This window comes from Pelobates fuscus, chromosome 1 (genome assembly GCF_036172605.1).
Source record: "Pelobates fuscus isolate aPelFus1 chromosome 1, aPelFus1.pri, whole genome shotgun sequence".
Classification (NCBI taxonomy): domain Eukaryota; kingdom Metazoa; phylum Chordata; class Amphibia; order Anura; family Pelobatidae; genus Pelobates; species Pelobates fuscus.
This window is the reverse complement of record NC_086317.1, coordinates 312,558,930-312,574,954: the sequence shown is the minus strand read 5'-3', so window position 1 is coordinate 312,574,954 and position 16,025 is coordinate 312,558,930.

The following is a 16,025-nucleotide window of genomic DNA, read 5'->3' as shown; positions in this document are numbered from 1 at the left end:
AGCGTTCCCAGGGGACCCGGCAAAGCAAAGGTGACCGTACGGCAGCACAGGGGAAGGATCGAGGTCCGCCCAAGATGGCCGCCGCACGTGAGGGAAGGCGCACGCGACCGGGCACCCGGCGGGGGAAGGGGCTCGTGCACCCGATCCGCCGAGCCCGCCCGCGAGCGGGGAGGGATGCGTGCGCAGCCGCGGCCGACAACAGCGGTTGCGGCAAAAGCACAGAGCCGGGAGTCGTGCGGGAGCACGAGGAGGAGAGAAAGGCAGGCTATAGAAATCCCCGGGTAGGGGGAAAAGCGCTAAGGGGTCCCAGGGGGAACGCTAGTGGTAACAGGTAAAACTGTACAACCATAAATAGTATACAATGAAATATCATACAAATAAACGATCATCAAATTTGAGTCAGAGAGAAGCAAAAAACACTTATCTGTCTGAGGAAGCAGCAAAGAAAGAGGGGGATTGTGGGAGACACAGGACTTATATAGCCACTTCCTCTACCATGTGATTGGCTACCCGTTATGCCTATACAGTTTTTCTTTCATTTTTTGACAATATTTATATTCCTCTATCTTTGCTGCTGAGGAAATAAAGAAAGAGTTATGCATAATATGAGCCTCCGTGTCTTTAATAAAATCCTAATTAGTTGAGGCAAAGCCAGTGCAAACATTGTATACTAGGAGGGAAAACAGAAGTAAAGGGGGATATTTCTTAATGTCTTGTTTTCAGTGGATTTTGGGGTAATTTATGAAATCTGTTGGATTTTCTAATCTGTTGCTTTTTTTTGCCCCTAACTGTCATTTTAAAAATATGCAATTTTTACGACAACACAGTTTATTTATGAATTGTTTTGACACTTTTTCAAAAAGAAAAGTGTTATTTTGTACCTTTTCCCCTACCACTTTACATTTGGTGATGTTTTGAAATGGAAATTTAAGTGAAAACTTTTAGATCACTTTTAGAACGCTTTAACAGATACGATAAAAGTAACGACGAAATTTAACTGACACTTTTATCAGCACTTTCTCAAATATCGCCCAATGTTTCTGAATAGAGTAAAAAAAAAAACGTTGCTTTAAAAAAAAAAAAAAAATGCATTTTATCATCTGAGCCACTAGAGGGTACCCTACTCTAAAGTGTTTAGAAAATCTGTGTTTTTGTTTTTTTAGGTTTTACCAACGTATGGAGGGATGCAGAGGATTGAAACATATGGTGGCATCAATTAGTTTGGCATTTTGGGAGGCTTTATTATAATTGTTAACATAAAATATCAAATAATAATGGTATTGCTCCTTAGGCCCACCTATGCTGCCACTTCCTCTAAACTTGCATTGCTTCCATTAGTGCTTCAATAACACTGCCATACACGATAACATTGATTATAATGAATTAAGTTTCTGTGTTATAGTTTAGCTGTTTGCATTCTGTGTAGAACACTTACAGGTTTATTCACTAGAGCAGGGATAGGCAACCTTCGGCTCTCCAGATGTTGTGGACTACATCCCCCATAATGCTCTTACACACATAATGCTGGCAAAGCATCATGGGAGGTGTAGTCCAGAACATCTGCAGAGCCGAAGGTTGCCTATGCCTGCACTAGAGAATTGTTGCGAATTTTACATTCACTTTGAATTCTCTTGGTATTCACTACCATTCTCACTTTAGTAAACAACCCTAAAACTATTATACTGCAACTCCCAGAATCCTCAAGCGTGCTCTAGAACCTCTGCTTATATGATCTATTGATCAGTCAGTAGCTCTGGTTTGGTGTGAGCTCCCTTACAAACCGCAAACCCTAGGGATTGGCAGTAAGTACTACAATTTCATATAGGATTAAAAAAAAAAAAAAAAGTTTTTAAGTTATTGATTTTGCACCCATAAAACACATTAAAGACGAATGGGTCAATTTTAACCTAGAATGTCCTTTTAAGACTTGCATATTAGATTTACATGGTTATAAAGTAAAAAAATTCAAAGTTAATTTAAAATTTAAATGGTTACTCTAACATCCATGACCACTTCTGCTTGAAACACTTCACAACCAGAGTTATTTGGACTTTTGTGCGAGGGTCTGATTGCATTCCAGACTGCCTAATGTCTGTTTTGTGCCTATTTTAAATCTGTAATCAGACTTCCTCCCTGCCTGCAGCCTTACCGCCTACCAGTTTGTTTGTTTTCAAGGCCACTGGCTGCTCACTGTTTAGTAGACATGCCCCTGCTCGAAGCATTAAGGAGGGGCATTAGGGATATTTTAATCTCCCTTATGCTAATATGGGAGTCATATTGACTCACATAGAATGACAGGGGACATGGGGGCGTTTAGGAAGTGGTGGGAGCACAGCTCCCGGATGCTTCTATTTTTACCTATTACAAGGAGGGATCCATGAGCTGGTAGTTCCCTCCCTGTAATAAGCAAACAAAGAAAGACTGAATTGAAATTCATTCTTTGTAATCTCTATTTGTTCATTTGTCTTTCTGACGAGTGAACGAATAGCCAAAATTACCGTTGACTTTCAGACAATAGCGAATGCCCAATTGTTCAACTGCGCATGCACAGGAATTTCACAGAGCTATCTAGTGTGGGAAGATGACATGTCCCACAGGGCCTTTTCTGTCAAATGGATCAGCGGTATGTCTGGAGGAAGAAGAATGAAGCATATGCTGAAAAGAACACTCTGCCTCCAGTTAAGCATGCTGGTGGTTCGATAATGCTCTGGTGCTGCTTTGCATCCTCTAGCATTGGAAACCTGCAGCGTGTGGAAGGCAACATGAATAAATTGAAGTCCAGGAAATCCTAGGAGAAAACGTAATGTCATCTGTGAGGAAGCTGAAGCTTGGGTGCCATTGGACCTTTCAATAAGACAATTATTCTAAGCATACCTTAAATTCCACCAAGGCTTGGTCCAGAAGAAGTCCTGGAAATGTCTATAGCGGCATCACAGTCATCAGGCTTGAACCCCATAGAACATTTCTAGTGGGATTTAAAAAAGGCAGTTGCAACACACAAACCCAATAATATTACTGAACTGGAGGCCATAGGCTAAGATTCTTTAGGAATGTGTCCAGAATGGAATCCAACATGCAGAATGTAGACAAAAAGGTAACGTATACTGGAACTTAGAATGGCTGGGCTAATGTATAAGGACAAGGAGTAATCAAATTCAAGCCGAGGTCAAGGAGTACAGAAATCAGGATAAACGAGCAAGCTAAAGCCGGGTCAAAAGAGTATAGAATGAAGAATAGGCACAAACGGAGCCAAGGTCAAAAGCTGGAATACAGAATACAGAACAAGCACTATAGGGAACAAAAATGAACCACAACAGGGCAAAGAACCTAGCCCTGTGAGTCCTTTTTATACTGTGGCTCTTTTAGGATGGTAGCCACGCCTCCAAAACATCAGAATTCGAACGTTTTGGCAGAACGTGAAGTCATTAGCGTCATGACGTCAACGCCCCCTTGCCGCTTCATGAAAGGGGGTGGGGCTATCACGCCCGGCGTGAAAACAGCTGGAGAAAGAAGAGGAAAGATGGAGAGGACCCACTTCCTCATGTAAGACGTGAGTACCATGGGGGGGCAACCCTGGTCACCACAGAAGGGACCCTGACAGAATGCTACCATAATATGGTGTCTGGCTATGTATCTCATTTGTAGCAGATCATAACAGCAAACAGGTGCTCTGCCAAGTACTAAAGATGCTTTAATTAAACATTTTCATTCATCCTTTTAAGAACACACTCTCCCTTACTCATAAGCACGCTCATTGGCCCACACACTGTTTAACAAATACACACGCTTACTGATGCACACACACATTCTTACTGATACACATACACACTCACCGATACACATACACTGACATATGCACACACTTACTGATACACAAACACTGACATGCGCACTCACTGACATGCACACACTCTCACTGAGACACACACTCTTACTGAAACTGACACACATGGAGACACACTCAGTCACAAGCAAACACACACTGATAGACACACACTCTCACTGATACTGACACATACTAACACACACACACTCACTGTCACACATATTATACACATTCTCTCACACACTAATGTTTAGCTTATAAAGTTGGTTTGATGAACAGTTGAAATTTACCACCATAAACCTGCTCTTGCAAACTGTGACAGCACTGCCCGAACTGTGACTAAATGTACTCCTCCAAGAAAATCTAGATTGTTTCCAGACTGCATTTTCATAATAAAATGTTCCCGCTGCTTATCTAGTCACCACTATCAAATATTCAAGTGATGGTATGTTACTAAACCCCTAGCTGTTCATGCCCTGGACCACATGAGTTTGTTTTAGGCTACAAGTAAAGAAAAATAGTATGACGGATGTTTGTGTTGCTTAGTAATGAAAGAGTTCCACTAATTTATTTAACAGTAGCCAATGCTATATAACCAGAAGATTTATTAGCAGGTGACAGAGATACAATTAGAGTACAAACAACAAGAGTATGCCATTCATAACCAGGACTTCTGATCCAAGATGCTGTGTCAGTTTTGTCTTTTAAAAAAATTACATTGGACTCTGCATTCAAACTTTATTTTACTAGTGCTCACTGATCTGTGCACAGAGCTTGAAGAACAGAGAAAGAAAGACTGGAAGCAGAATGCTCTAAGGAGAATCTTTTTTTTTGTTTTTGTTTTTAACAACTACAATAATTTATAAAGCACCAACATATTCCGCAACACTGTTCAATAGTTAAACAGACAGCAAACATTTAATTTTAATAAAACACGTGACATGCAGTACCGTAGGTGAAGAGGACCCTGCCAGAGCTAAAGGGATGAGGGACAAATACGCAGAGGGAAGTGAGGTAATTAGGTGATCTAAATATACGAGGATGGAAGTGATGTTTGGGTGGAGGGGCCACACTAGATTGAAAATGGTAGGTTAAGGTTTTAGGGGATGAGGAGTTAAGGGTCTAGCTGGTAGGCCTCTCCAAAGCAGTTTTAAGGGATATTTTGAAGAACTGCAGATACTGGGAGAGTCAGATGACCCACAGGAGGACATTCCATAAGAAGGGGACAACTCCAGAGAAAGCCTGCAGGCAAGTGTCTGAGGTGCGATTGCAAGAATTAGATAGTACCAAGTCATCAGCGAAATAAAGATAATATCTGCTAATGAGAGAATAGATGTGTGACAGGTCCATCTGTACAGACTAAGATTGCTGGTTCGTCTGTTTGCCTCCCTTTCGTTTAATTGCCTGTCCGTATGCCCCTGTTCGTGTGTTTCCTAAGTACTGATTGAAACTACCGAACGGACGGCCACCCAGGAGAGGAGTGTGCTGCTGGTTAACCTCTTGGCCCCAATCAGAACGTTGTGGTTAACTGCAGACACCTCTCCATTCCATCCGTATGGGGGGTCGTCGTTCGTATGCCGACCACGAGGCGGCGGCCATTTTGGGACACGCGACGGATCAGCGGTGTTCGGCGAGGATTCTATGGAACTAATAATGGACACTTTATCTACCAACCACCGCTGAAGACTACCGACCACCCTTCTATTTCGTCGAGGCATACGAATCCCGGTCCGTTCGGGAGTTTGTAATGTACGCATGGACTTAACCCAGATAGCCATCCCATGGAGTCAATCGTATACCGAAAGACTTGTGAAAGACTTTGACTCCATGGCGATTGAACTGTGTACATTGGATCTGAGCGCTATTCGGTAGAAATATGCACTCAGATCCAGGCTATCTGGGGATATGTTACACGAAGCACATACATTCAGTATTTTCAGAATTATGTATTTTATTGTATTTTTATTATTATACTTAAAATGGCGATTTGCCTCTATCCATACATACGCATACATACACACATACATACAGAGACACACACAGACACATACATACAGACACATACACACACACACATACATACAAACAAAACCACACATATACAAAATGTTTAAGACACCCTCCTGTTTCCTACCAGTCCAGTGGTGGCACAGGCTGGTGGGAGTCAGAGTTCCCACTCTGACTCCCTCTCATTCCTCCCGCGCGGGCTCTCTCTGATAGCTGGGAGGAGTGACAGGCAGTCACTTCCTCCCAGCTTTGATGTCCTCACAGGGGGCCCGGTCGCGCTGTTGTAGCGCCGCAGCGCTGACCAGGGACCCCTGGAGATCCATCTCCATCGGGTGGTCCTAACAGCATGGACTACCCGATGGGTCCCTTGAAAGTGCGGCCGCCGGTGGTTTGCCGCGCGGGCCAGGGCCGCAACACATGGCAGTGGACACCTGGTCGCAGGGGTCCGCAGCTGCGACCTCTGCGACCGCAGTATGTCGCCACTGGGTAGGCCTTTAAAAAAAGAGGGCTCACCTTAAAGGGTGATGTGAAAAGAGGGAGTGGTGGGAGGGTGGCTGTTCTAGCCTCTAAACAATTTTTCCAAGTAGATAGGCCACCATTTTCTCTATCATGCTACCTGTTGGTTGTGCTCAATATTACATTTATTGATCAGATAAGGTAGGCAAAAAGTTTAGGTGTCTTCCAAAAACGAAGTGATCGAAAGGGAAGTACTAATAACCTTTTTAATAAGTAGATCACAGTTTAGTGCTGCTGACAAAGAAACAACTGATTGGGTAAGCAGATTAAGTAAATGCAATAAAAGCAAGACAAATCATTTTACATATCTGCTTTCAGTATGATCTATTCTAATACAATACTATGAATTCAAGATTCAGAAGCTGAAAGGTAAAATACAAATACACAAACAGTGCAACATTTCTATTGTAAAGAATAAAATGATGTCTCTGAACTGATCAAATGTACTTACTGCAAAGCAGTTGTCAGAATTTCTAATCAACAGGTATGATGGCGCCCTCTTGTGGTAGATGTTCATATTCCACTTTACATTGTAGAATTCTAATGCAAAGTGGATTATAAAAGGGAAAAACTAATTGTTTAAACCTACACAACATAATTATTAGACATTTTTAAAAGAAGAGATAGTATTGCCATTGTGCATTTTAAGCCCTTTATGGTATGGGGTTTAGCAAATCCTGTTATAGATTTACAATGATTAAAGCGTTAAATTCTGGACTACTCCTTTCACTAGGGTCCCAACGTTATCTAATACAAATGGAGCCATGCTGAAATACGTAGTCTTGGGCACATAGATTGAAATTCTCTGTCAGAAGAGATCTGCCTACAACATGGCATTTGCACGTATGGATTGTCACTCCCAATGGCATGCTATCTGGTTTCAACCTGTGAGTTCCCTTTGCAGTCACTCAGGTAGGAGTTGGGCCTTGACAGAGATTCCTAGATATCTTTGGATTCCTACTCTCTTAGCACCAGTGTCTCATCAGTCATTGTATGAAGTCTTGTTATATGCCTGGGCTCTGCCGCTCCAAGTATTGCATGCTATCCAGTTCCATGACACACAATCCTTATAGCAGTCAGGTACGATTTAGGTCTTGACAGAGATTCCTAGTTTACCTGGAGGTTCTTATTCCCATAACTTTCAACCAGTACTCCTAAAATTATCCTTGTAATCTGCCGCGTTTGTTATCTGAACTAAATTCTTCTGCTGACATCACTTTATTTTCTCTATGGATTGTGCAGTATTGCTGGTGACCAGTGTCTCTGATTGTTTGTTTTAAAGTGAAGAGTCTGTTATACACTGGAATCTGTTTTTTTTACAGAATTTTGTAAATATACTTAGTAAATAACCATGTAAATGTCTACATTCTAGATGCCTGGGAGATGGGACGGGAGGACATTGAGCATAGATCACAACCTCTTTATACAAAACTGCTACAAAAACTGCAGCAAGGTTCCTTACAAGACCAGTATTTGACCATTTTAACCTATTTGCATCTACTGCATCTACTGCATGTAACAATATATTTTTTTTTTAAAAAAATTGCTAAAATGTTTGAATAGGTCTCTTTACTTCTAGAGAATGGTATTTTCTGAGAGGGGTATTAACTTTTCTTTCTTGTAAGTTACACTAATATACCAATAAAACTAGGCATTTTACTTGTGCAGTCATTTCAGATGAATTGCAATTCGTCCAAATTTAGGCCGTCCAAATTCTGGAACGCCAAAGCTTTAAATGGACTTGCAAACTAACAAATGATTTGTGCATGTTCATTTAATTCATGATTCGGAGTTCCACCCACGGCAGCAAAAAAAAGAGATGATTGATAGGGGAAAATGGTGAGTGATTGAGTGATTAGGGACAACCACTAAATGTTGATTTCATTCACAGATTAAGTGAGAAGTGACCAACAGAGAGAAATCATGGCAACAGACAATAATAGGATGGTGGTGATGATTTACTTCAAGCAGTTGTCAGTAGATGCAGAAGATAGAAAGGATACTACACCTCCCAATATTTCAAAAGGACAAAGATGTACAGTTTAATTATACAGGTGTAAGTGAGGATGTGGCCAGGGGTGGGGCTGTTCTGAGAAATTTTCGGTTAATTACTAATAACAATTTATGCAACTAAAACGTAATTTATAACAAGAGCAATATATCTTATTTACACAGACTGATTTCTAAACACATTTATTGTAATCTAAAGACACATTACTGTGAGTATTCTTGCTGTGGAGCTCTGCTATGGAGCCCCTAGTGAATAGAAACATTAGGATAGAAAAGAGGGACCAAGGAATTTGGAAACTAAATAGGGACAGTTGGGAGGTATGGCATATGCCAAGGAGAGAAATCAGGAAAAAAAAAAGGTGAGAGGACGAAAGAAGATCAATTAGATAACTGTTGGAAATGCAGGGAGATCAATAAAGGAACAGTGAGATTTTAGTACAGGAAATCATGCCGGTGACAGAGGGGGATGCAAGGAAGGAAGAGGATATTGTGTAGATCAAGCAGGTGACAAAGAGAAGATGCATGGAACGGTGCAACAAAAATAGGAGACAGTGTGGTAAAGAAGAACCCACAGTAGTGTCAAAGTGTAACAACCAATGGAAAAACAAAACAGGAAACAGGAGACAGAGTGGCAATGCAGGACAGAAACCCCAAAAGGGAACATTGTAGCAGTAGGCCCAAGCTGACAGACTGTTTATATTTATTTTTGTGATCTGCTGCTGAAGTGCTCAGTGCCATGCTATAGTGTGCAGCCAGGGGAGCACAGATAACATCCTTGACCTGGCTGAGCACTATGGAAAACACAGTTCATAAACCATGAAAAAGAAATGGTAGCTTTGGCACTGTAGCTACTGTACCTGTGAGATCCTCTATACTTACCTTGGCGGTCCATCAATCAGCTGTTACTCCGATACGGCAGACCGCCACTTCGGAGCCTCCTGTCCATCTTGATAGCCTCCTGGTGTCACGGGAGTCGTACCCCAACACCCAGGAAAGAGGAAACCACAAAAGGTGGATGCGAAAGACATATTACCGAGCCTTAGAATAAATCAAGGACAGGATAACATAAATACTCAGAGTCAAGACAAAGCCAGGTCAGGATACCATAAATCACGAGTCAAATACAAAGCTGAGGTCAAGATACCAGAAATCATGAGTCAAATACGAAGCTGAGGTCAGGATACCATAAATCACGAGTCAAATACTAAGCCGAGGTCAGGATACCATAAATCACAAGTCAAGACAAAGCCAGGTCAGGATACCATAAATCACGAGTCAAATACTAAGCCGAGGTCAGGATACCAGAAATCATGAGTCAAATACGAAGCTGAGGTCAGGTACCAGAAATCACGAGTCAAATACTAAGCCGACGTCAGGATACCAGAAATCATGAGTCAAGACAAAGCCAGGTCAGGATACCATAAATCATGAGTCAAATACGAAGCTGAGGTCAGGATACCATAAATCACGAGTCAAATACTAAGCCGAGGTCAGGATACCATAAATCACAAGTCAAGACAAAGCCAGGTCAGGATACCATAAATCACGAGTCAAATACTAAGCCGAGGTCAGGATACCAGAAATCATGAGTCAAATACGAAGCTGAGGTCAGGATACCAGAAATCACGAGTCAAATACTAAGCCGACGTCAGGATACCAGAAATCATGAGTCAAGACAAAGCCAGGTCAGGATACCATAAATCACGAGTCAAATACTAAGCCGAGGTCAGGATACCAGAAATCATGAGTCAAATACAAAGCTGAGGTCAGGATACCAGAAATTATGAGTCAAATGTGAAGCTGAGGTCAGGATACCAGAAATCACGAGTCAAATACTAAGCCGAGGTCAGGATACCAGAAATCATGAGTCAAGACAAAGCCAGGTCAGGATACCATAAATCACGAGTCAAATACTAAGCCGAGGTCAGGATACCAGAAATCATGAGTCAAATACAAAGCTGAGGTCAGGATACCAGAAATCATGAGTCAAATACTAAGCCGAGGTCAGGATACCAGAAATCAGGAGTCAAATACGAAGCTGAGGTCAGGATACCAGATATCACAAGTCAAATATGAAGCCGAGGTCAAACATGAAATCACAAGGGAATCTGTAGGAGCACTAAATGAGGATCTAACAGAAACCACAATACGGCAATGAATGGGGGCTAAAACAAGCCTTAAATAGGCTTACCTATGTTCTTATAGGTCCATGTCATCACTGTGATCCAAAACAGATTAGAATCGCAATGATGACGTGGTCACTTTAAGAGTGGGCAAGACATCAAGTCCATCTCTATATATAGACGTCCTGCCGCGTGGTCGCATAGTTCAGTCAAACCGCGTGGCAGGAGGAGGCCTGCAAGGATTGAGGGAGGTGAGTCTCCCTCAGTGTGCTGCGCGGTCGCGTGGAGCGGTCAGACAGCGCAGCAGGAGAACGTCTGCAAGGATCGAGGGAGGTGAGTCTCCCTCAGTGTGACGCGCTGTCGCATGGAGCAGTCAGGCCGCGCAGCAGTCGGTGGTGAGTAATGCCACACCTGGTGCTAGTGTGTCTGTTAGTGATAGTGTGTGTGTGTTAGAGTGTGTGTGTGCCTGTTAGAGTGTGTGTGCCTGTTAGCAATTGTGTGTGTGTATGTCTGTTAGTGAGTGTGTGTGTGTTTGTCACTGAGAGTGTATATGCGTTTGTCAGTGAGTGTGTGTGTGTCAGTGTGTGTATCCGTGTCTGTCACGGAGAGTGTATGTCTGTCAGTGAATGTGTGTGTCTGACACTGAGTGTCTATATGCCAGTCAGTAAGTATGTATGTGTGTTTGTCAGTGTGTATCTGTCAGTTATATTATATGTGTCCCAGTGTGTGTGTGTGTGTGTGTGTGTGTGTGACACTGAGTAAGTATGCATGTGTGTCTTGTCAGTGGATGTGGATGTGTTAGTGTATATGTGTCTGTCGGTGAATGTAAGTGTGTGTGTTACTGTGAATGAGTGAGTGTGTATGCCTGTGAATGTGTATGTTTCGGTGAAAGCGTGTGTTGGTTAAACAGTGTGTGTGACAATGACTGTGTATCTGTGAGTGTATGTCAGTGCATGCATCAGTAAGGGTGTGTGTCTGTCAGGAAGAGAAATTTGGAAGGGGGGAAGGGGTTCCTGAGTTTTGTCATGCCTAGCGTAGCACAAAACCAAAATACACAACTGGCAGATAGACAGAGAAGGGCATATCTACGAATCGTTGAAGAAATGTAACAGGGGCTAGAGTTGTTTAGAGCTTTATCCGGTAGGGGTTATTTAAAATCGACACCTATAGTATACAGGAAGCCAATATAACGATCGACAGAGGGGTGAGGTATTGGAGGAGCGGCAGGAGAGAAAGATCAGCCTGGCGACAGCATTCATTACATATTGTAGCGAGGTAGTTCAGCTTCTGGAGAGGCCAACTAGGAAAGAATTGCAGTAGTCCATGCAAGAGATTACCAGAGCATTAACAAGCTCCTTGGCAGCATCTTGCTTAAGAAAGGTGTGGATACAGGGGCGGGGCCTGACAGACGGCCAAGGCAGCCACATGCAGCCAGGGCTCCTCGATAGAATTTAAATTCTGAGCAATTTCAGGAGTACTTGGCCCAAATTAACAGCAGCAAAACATACTTTTAAGCTTCCATATGCTACTGTTACGGACTGGCTGAGTCTGGGTGTCTTAGCCCCTGGCAGCCGCTACTGGAAACCTCGGCGGCCTAGTACAGCATTTGGGCCGGAGGGGACGGCCGCTCCTCTGACCCACACAGACCAGCCTGTTAGCGAGCCCTGTTCCCCTCCCGGTCCCCACTGAGGGGCTCACCTGTCCTGGGCCTCGACTGCAGCGAACAACAGTGTCAGACTCTAAACTCAGCGAGACCGCACACAAGAGGCCTGCACCACAAGATGGCTGCCGTAATGGTATCCGAGACCCAGGCCCCTCACGTAGAGCGGATCGAGAGGGCCTTTATGCAGTTCTGGGAGCAATTTTGGGCCAAAGTGCAGCGGAGAGCAGAGAGGATGGCAGCGACAGACAATCCCCGGCAAAGGCGCGAGCCTGCTGGTACAGCTCCTAAGCGGGTGCCTGCCATGGTCCACACTGCTGCAGCACCGTCAGAGAGGAGGAGAAAGAAACGTGGAGGGCCTAAATTGAGGAGACGTGGCCTAAAGACAAGCCAGCACTCACCTGGACATCAGTCCCTTAGAAGAAGAATCCCTAGACCTCGCGCACAATTCCGAGAGGCAACTGCTGTGAACGCAAATCAGAAACCCTTCAGTGGGGTAATTGAATGTGGGCAGAGCAATGTGGAGCGTGAGCTGAACGGTATCAGAGCCCGGGGCCAGTGGGGCATCACTTTGGGGGCCTGGCACACCAAAAACCCTCCGCATAGGCAATGCTGTTTGGTGGGAATAGGCTGAGCATCCTACCAGCATTAAGTCTTTGGACTCACTTGGACTACATGCATTAAGCTTATATTTTCTGTGTCTTGTGTTTGTTTTATGAGCAGCCTTCAGTGGAATTATTCTCCTAATATATTATTTCCGTGTTTCATAGCATGTCCCTAATTGTAAGCAATAAGCCTCTACTACACACATGCTTTACCAATGCAGTTGTCTTGCAATTTGTTCCTGTGTACTATACTTAGAGATGTTGACTTAGCCAGAATTGCAAAGCTTACTTACTTTAGATTCTGTAAGCATTGATTAATTTCTAGACATAAAGGTTAAAGTAAAGAAACCCTCTAGCCAATGAAGGTTAGCATGCCTTCATGTTAGGTTATCTTTCTATTATAAAAACAAAAAGTGCATTACTATCATATGACATTCTATTCTGCATCCTCGATGTTTAGTAACGTGTATACTCCTGAAACAATGTCATTACCTGCCTGAACGCCTTACAATCTACTTGTTTGTCATTTGTTTATTGTCAACACGCATGTCACACCAACTTGTTGTAAGCCTCATACTCACATACCCACTCATGTCAATGTAGCTCACACCTACCACATCTTAAGTTTTGCTATATATCCTAGACATGTTAGACTACCATGTGACCTAGCTACAAAAAAAAAAAGTGTGCAGTGACCTATTATGCCTTATACCATGTATGCATTTTGCCAATCTTGTACCTGCTGTTGGGGCATTGCAAGAGCTTATGTTAACTATTTGCACCACAAAAATAAAGAATTAAAAAAAAAAGAAAGGTGTGGATACATACAATGTTTTTAAGGTGGTATCAACATGTTTTAGCAACAGACTGGATATGAGACGCAAAGGTGAGGTCAGGATCAAGGATAACACCAAGATAGTGAGGTGGCAAGGATGGGCTTATGCAGGTACCTTTAATTTCCAGAGTAAAGTTTTATAAGGAGGAAAAATAAGAAGCTCAGTTTTAGAGAGATTGTGTTTCAGAGAGCAGGAGGACATTCAGTCGGAGATTGAAGAAAGGCAAGCAGTGACACGTTGTAGGACAGTGGGGGAGAGATCAGGGGAGGCATACAGATGGTAGCAGAGTCCAAAGGTATTAATGAGTTTGCCTAGAGAGCAGGGGCGTATTAGCCGCGAGGCAAACAAGGCATTTGCCTTGGGCGGCATTTTCCAGGGGGCGGCAAAAAAAGCCGCCCCCAAATGCCCAAGGCAAATGCCTTGTTAGCCTTGCGGCTAACAGACATGCCGGCGGGCTGCTGGGCGATCGGGCGGCACTGCTGGGCGGGCGGCGAGGGAGCACTTCCTCTGAGCTGTCTGCTCAGCTCCCTCGCGCGCCGCAGAGTGAGGCTGGGAGCCGGAATATGACGTCATATTCCGGCTCCGCCTCCCAGCCTCACTGTGCGGCGTGCGAGGGAGCTGAGCAGACAGCTCAGAGGAAGTGCTCCCTCGCCAGCCGCCCAGCAGCGCCGCCCGACCGCCCAGCAGCCACTGGACCACCAGGGAGAAAGATGGACACCCCCCCCCCCCAGCATTCCCAAAGGTAAGGAGGCTGGGGGGGAGGTTAAAGTAAAAAAAAATAAAAAAAAGTGTTAATGTGAGTGAGTGAGTGAGTGTGTGTGTGTGTGTCTGTTAGTGAGTGTGAGTGTGTGTCTGTTAGTGTGAGTGTGTGTGTCTGTTAGTGAGTGTGTGTGTGTGTGTGTCTGTCTGTTAGTGTGAGTGTGTGTGTCTGTTAGTGAGTGTGAGTGTGTGTGTGTGTGTCTGTCTGTTAGTGAGTGAGAGTGTGTGTGTGTCTGTTAGTGAGTGTGAGTGTCTGTTAGTGAGTGTGAGCGTGTGTGTGTCTGTTAGTGAGTGTGAGTGTGTGTCTTAGTGTGTGTGTGTCTGTTAGTGTGTGTGTGTGTGTCTGTTAGTGTGTGTGTGTGTCTGTTAGTGTGTGTGTGTCTGTTAGTGTGTGTGTGTTAGTGTGTGTGTGTGTGTCTGTTAGTGTGTGTGTGTCTGTGTGTCTGTTAGTGTGTGTGTGTCTGTTAGTGTCTGTGTCTGTGTCTGTTAGTGTGTTTGCCTGTGAGTGTGTGTGTCTTTTAGTGAGTGTGTGTCTGACTGTGTGTGTCTGTTAGTGTGTGTGTTTGCCTGTGAGTGTGTGTGTGTGTATGTTAGTGAGTGTGTGTGTCTGCTAGTTTGTGTCTGCTAGTGAGTGAGTGTGTGTCTGTTAGTGTGTGTCTGTTAGTGAGTGTGTTTGTCTGTTACTGAGTGTGAGTGTGTCTGTTAGTGTGTGTGTTTCTGTTAGCGAGTGTGTGTTTCTGTTAGCTAGTGTATGCGTATCTGTCAGTGAATGTGTGTGTATTTAGAATGCGGGGCGGGGTAAAGGTTGGGTGGGGGTGGCGCGCGCGGGGGGGGGGGGTGCCTGAGTTTTGTCCTGCCTAGGGCAGCACAAAACCAGGATACACCACTGCTAGAGAGACAGTATAAAGAGTGAACAGAAGGAAACCAAGAACAGAGTCTTGGGGACTACAACCGAGACAGGACGAGGGGAGGAGGTGTCATTGGAAAAGAAGACACTAGGCCTAGTTAGGCCTGCCACTATTGGCTGTCTACCAGTCAGCCACTAGAGGCACTTCCTACTGTTTCACAGAGTTTGACTCGTAAAACTACACTGTATGTCCTCATATAGTGTGAGGACGTCCAGCATCATTTCACAAGTCAAACTTGGTGAAACAGCAGGAAGCGCCTCTAGTGACTTTCAGAATCCCCATAGGATATCAGGGGTCCTACTGTATTGGCTTAGCATGGTCAGCAGATGCTCTAAGCCAATCAATAACTAACTCCCCATGCTAAAAATGGTTTGTACCTTCACTTCCTGAAACTACACTCCATAAACTGCATTCCTCTAAGCACAGTGAGATTCGACCCTGGAGAGCAACCTTTCGCGTTAAACCGTTCGAAAACCCCTTCAGGTAAAAAAGCGTTGGTGACCCCTTTTGATGAGGTTATTATGATGCCCACATGTTTAAGGTCTATTAGGATAGGTGGGAAGGTGGGATAGTGGGATATGGAGTAATGGGCTAGCAATACCTGCTCTGCTTATGGTTACTACATCAATACAATGAATGAATGAATAGAACTTCCAAGAATAAGTTATCAAAGAGGTACAGTTACAATTACTTATACAGCGCCAACATATTCCGCAGCGCTGTACAATGGATAAACAAGACAAACACAACATTTTTACAAACTATGATTGTCATA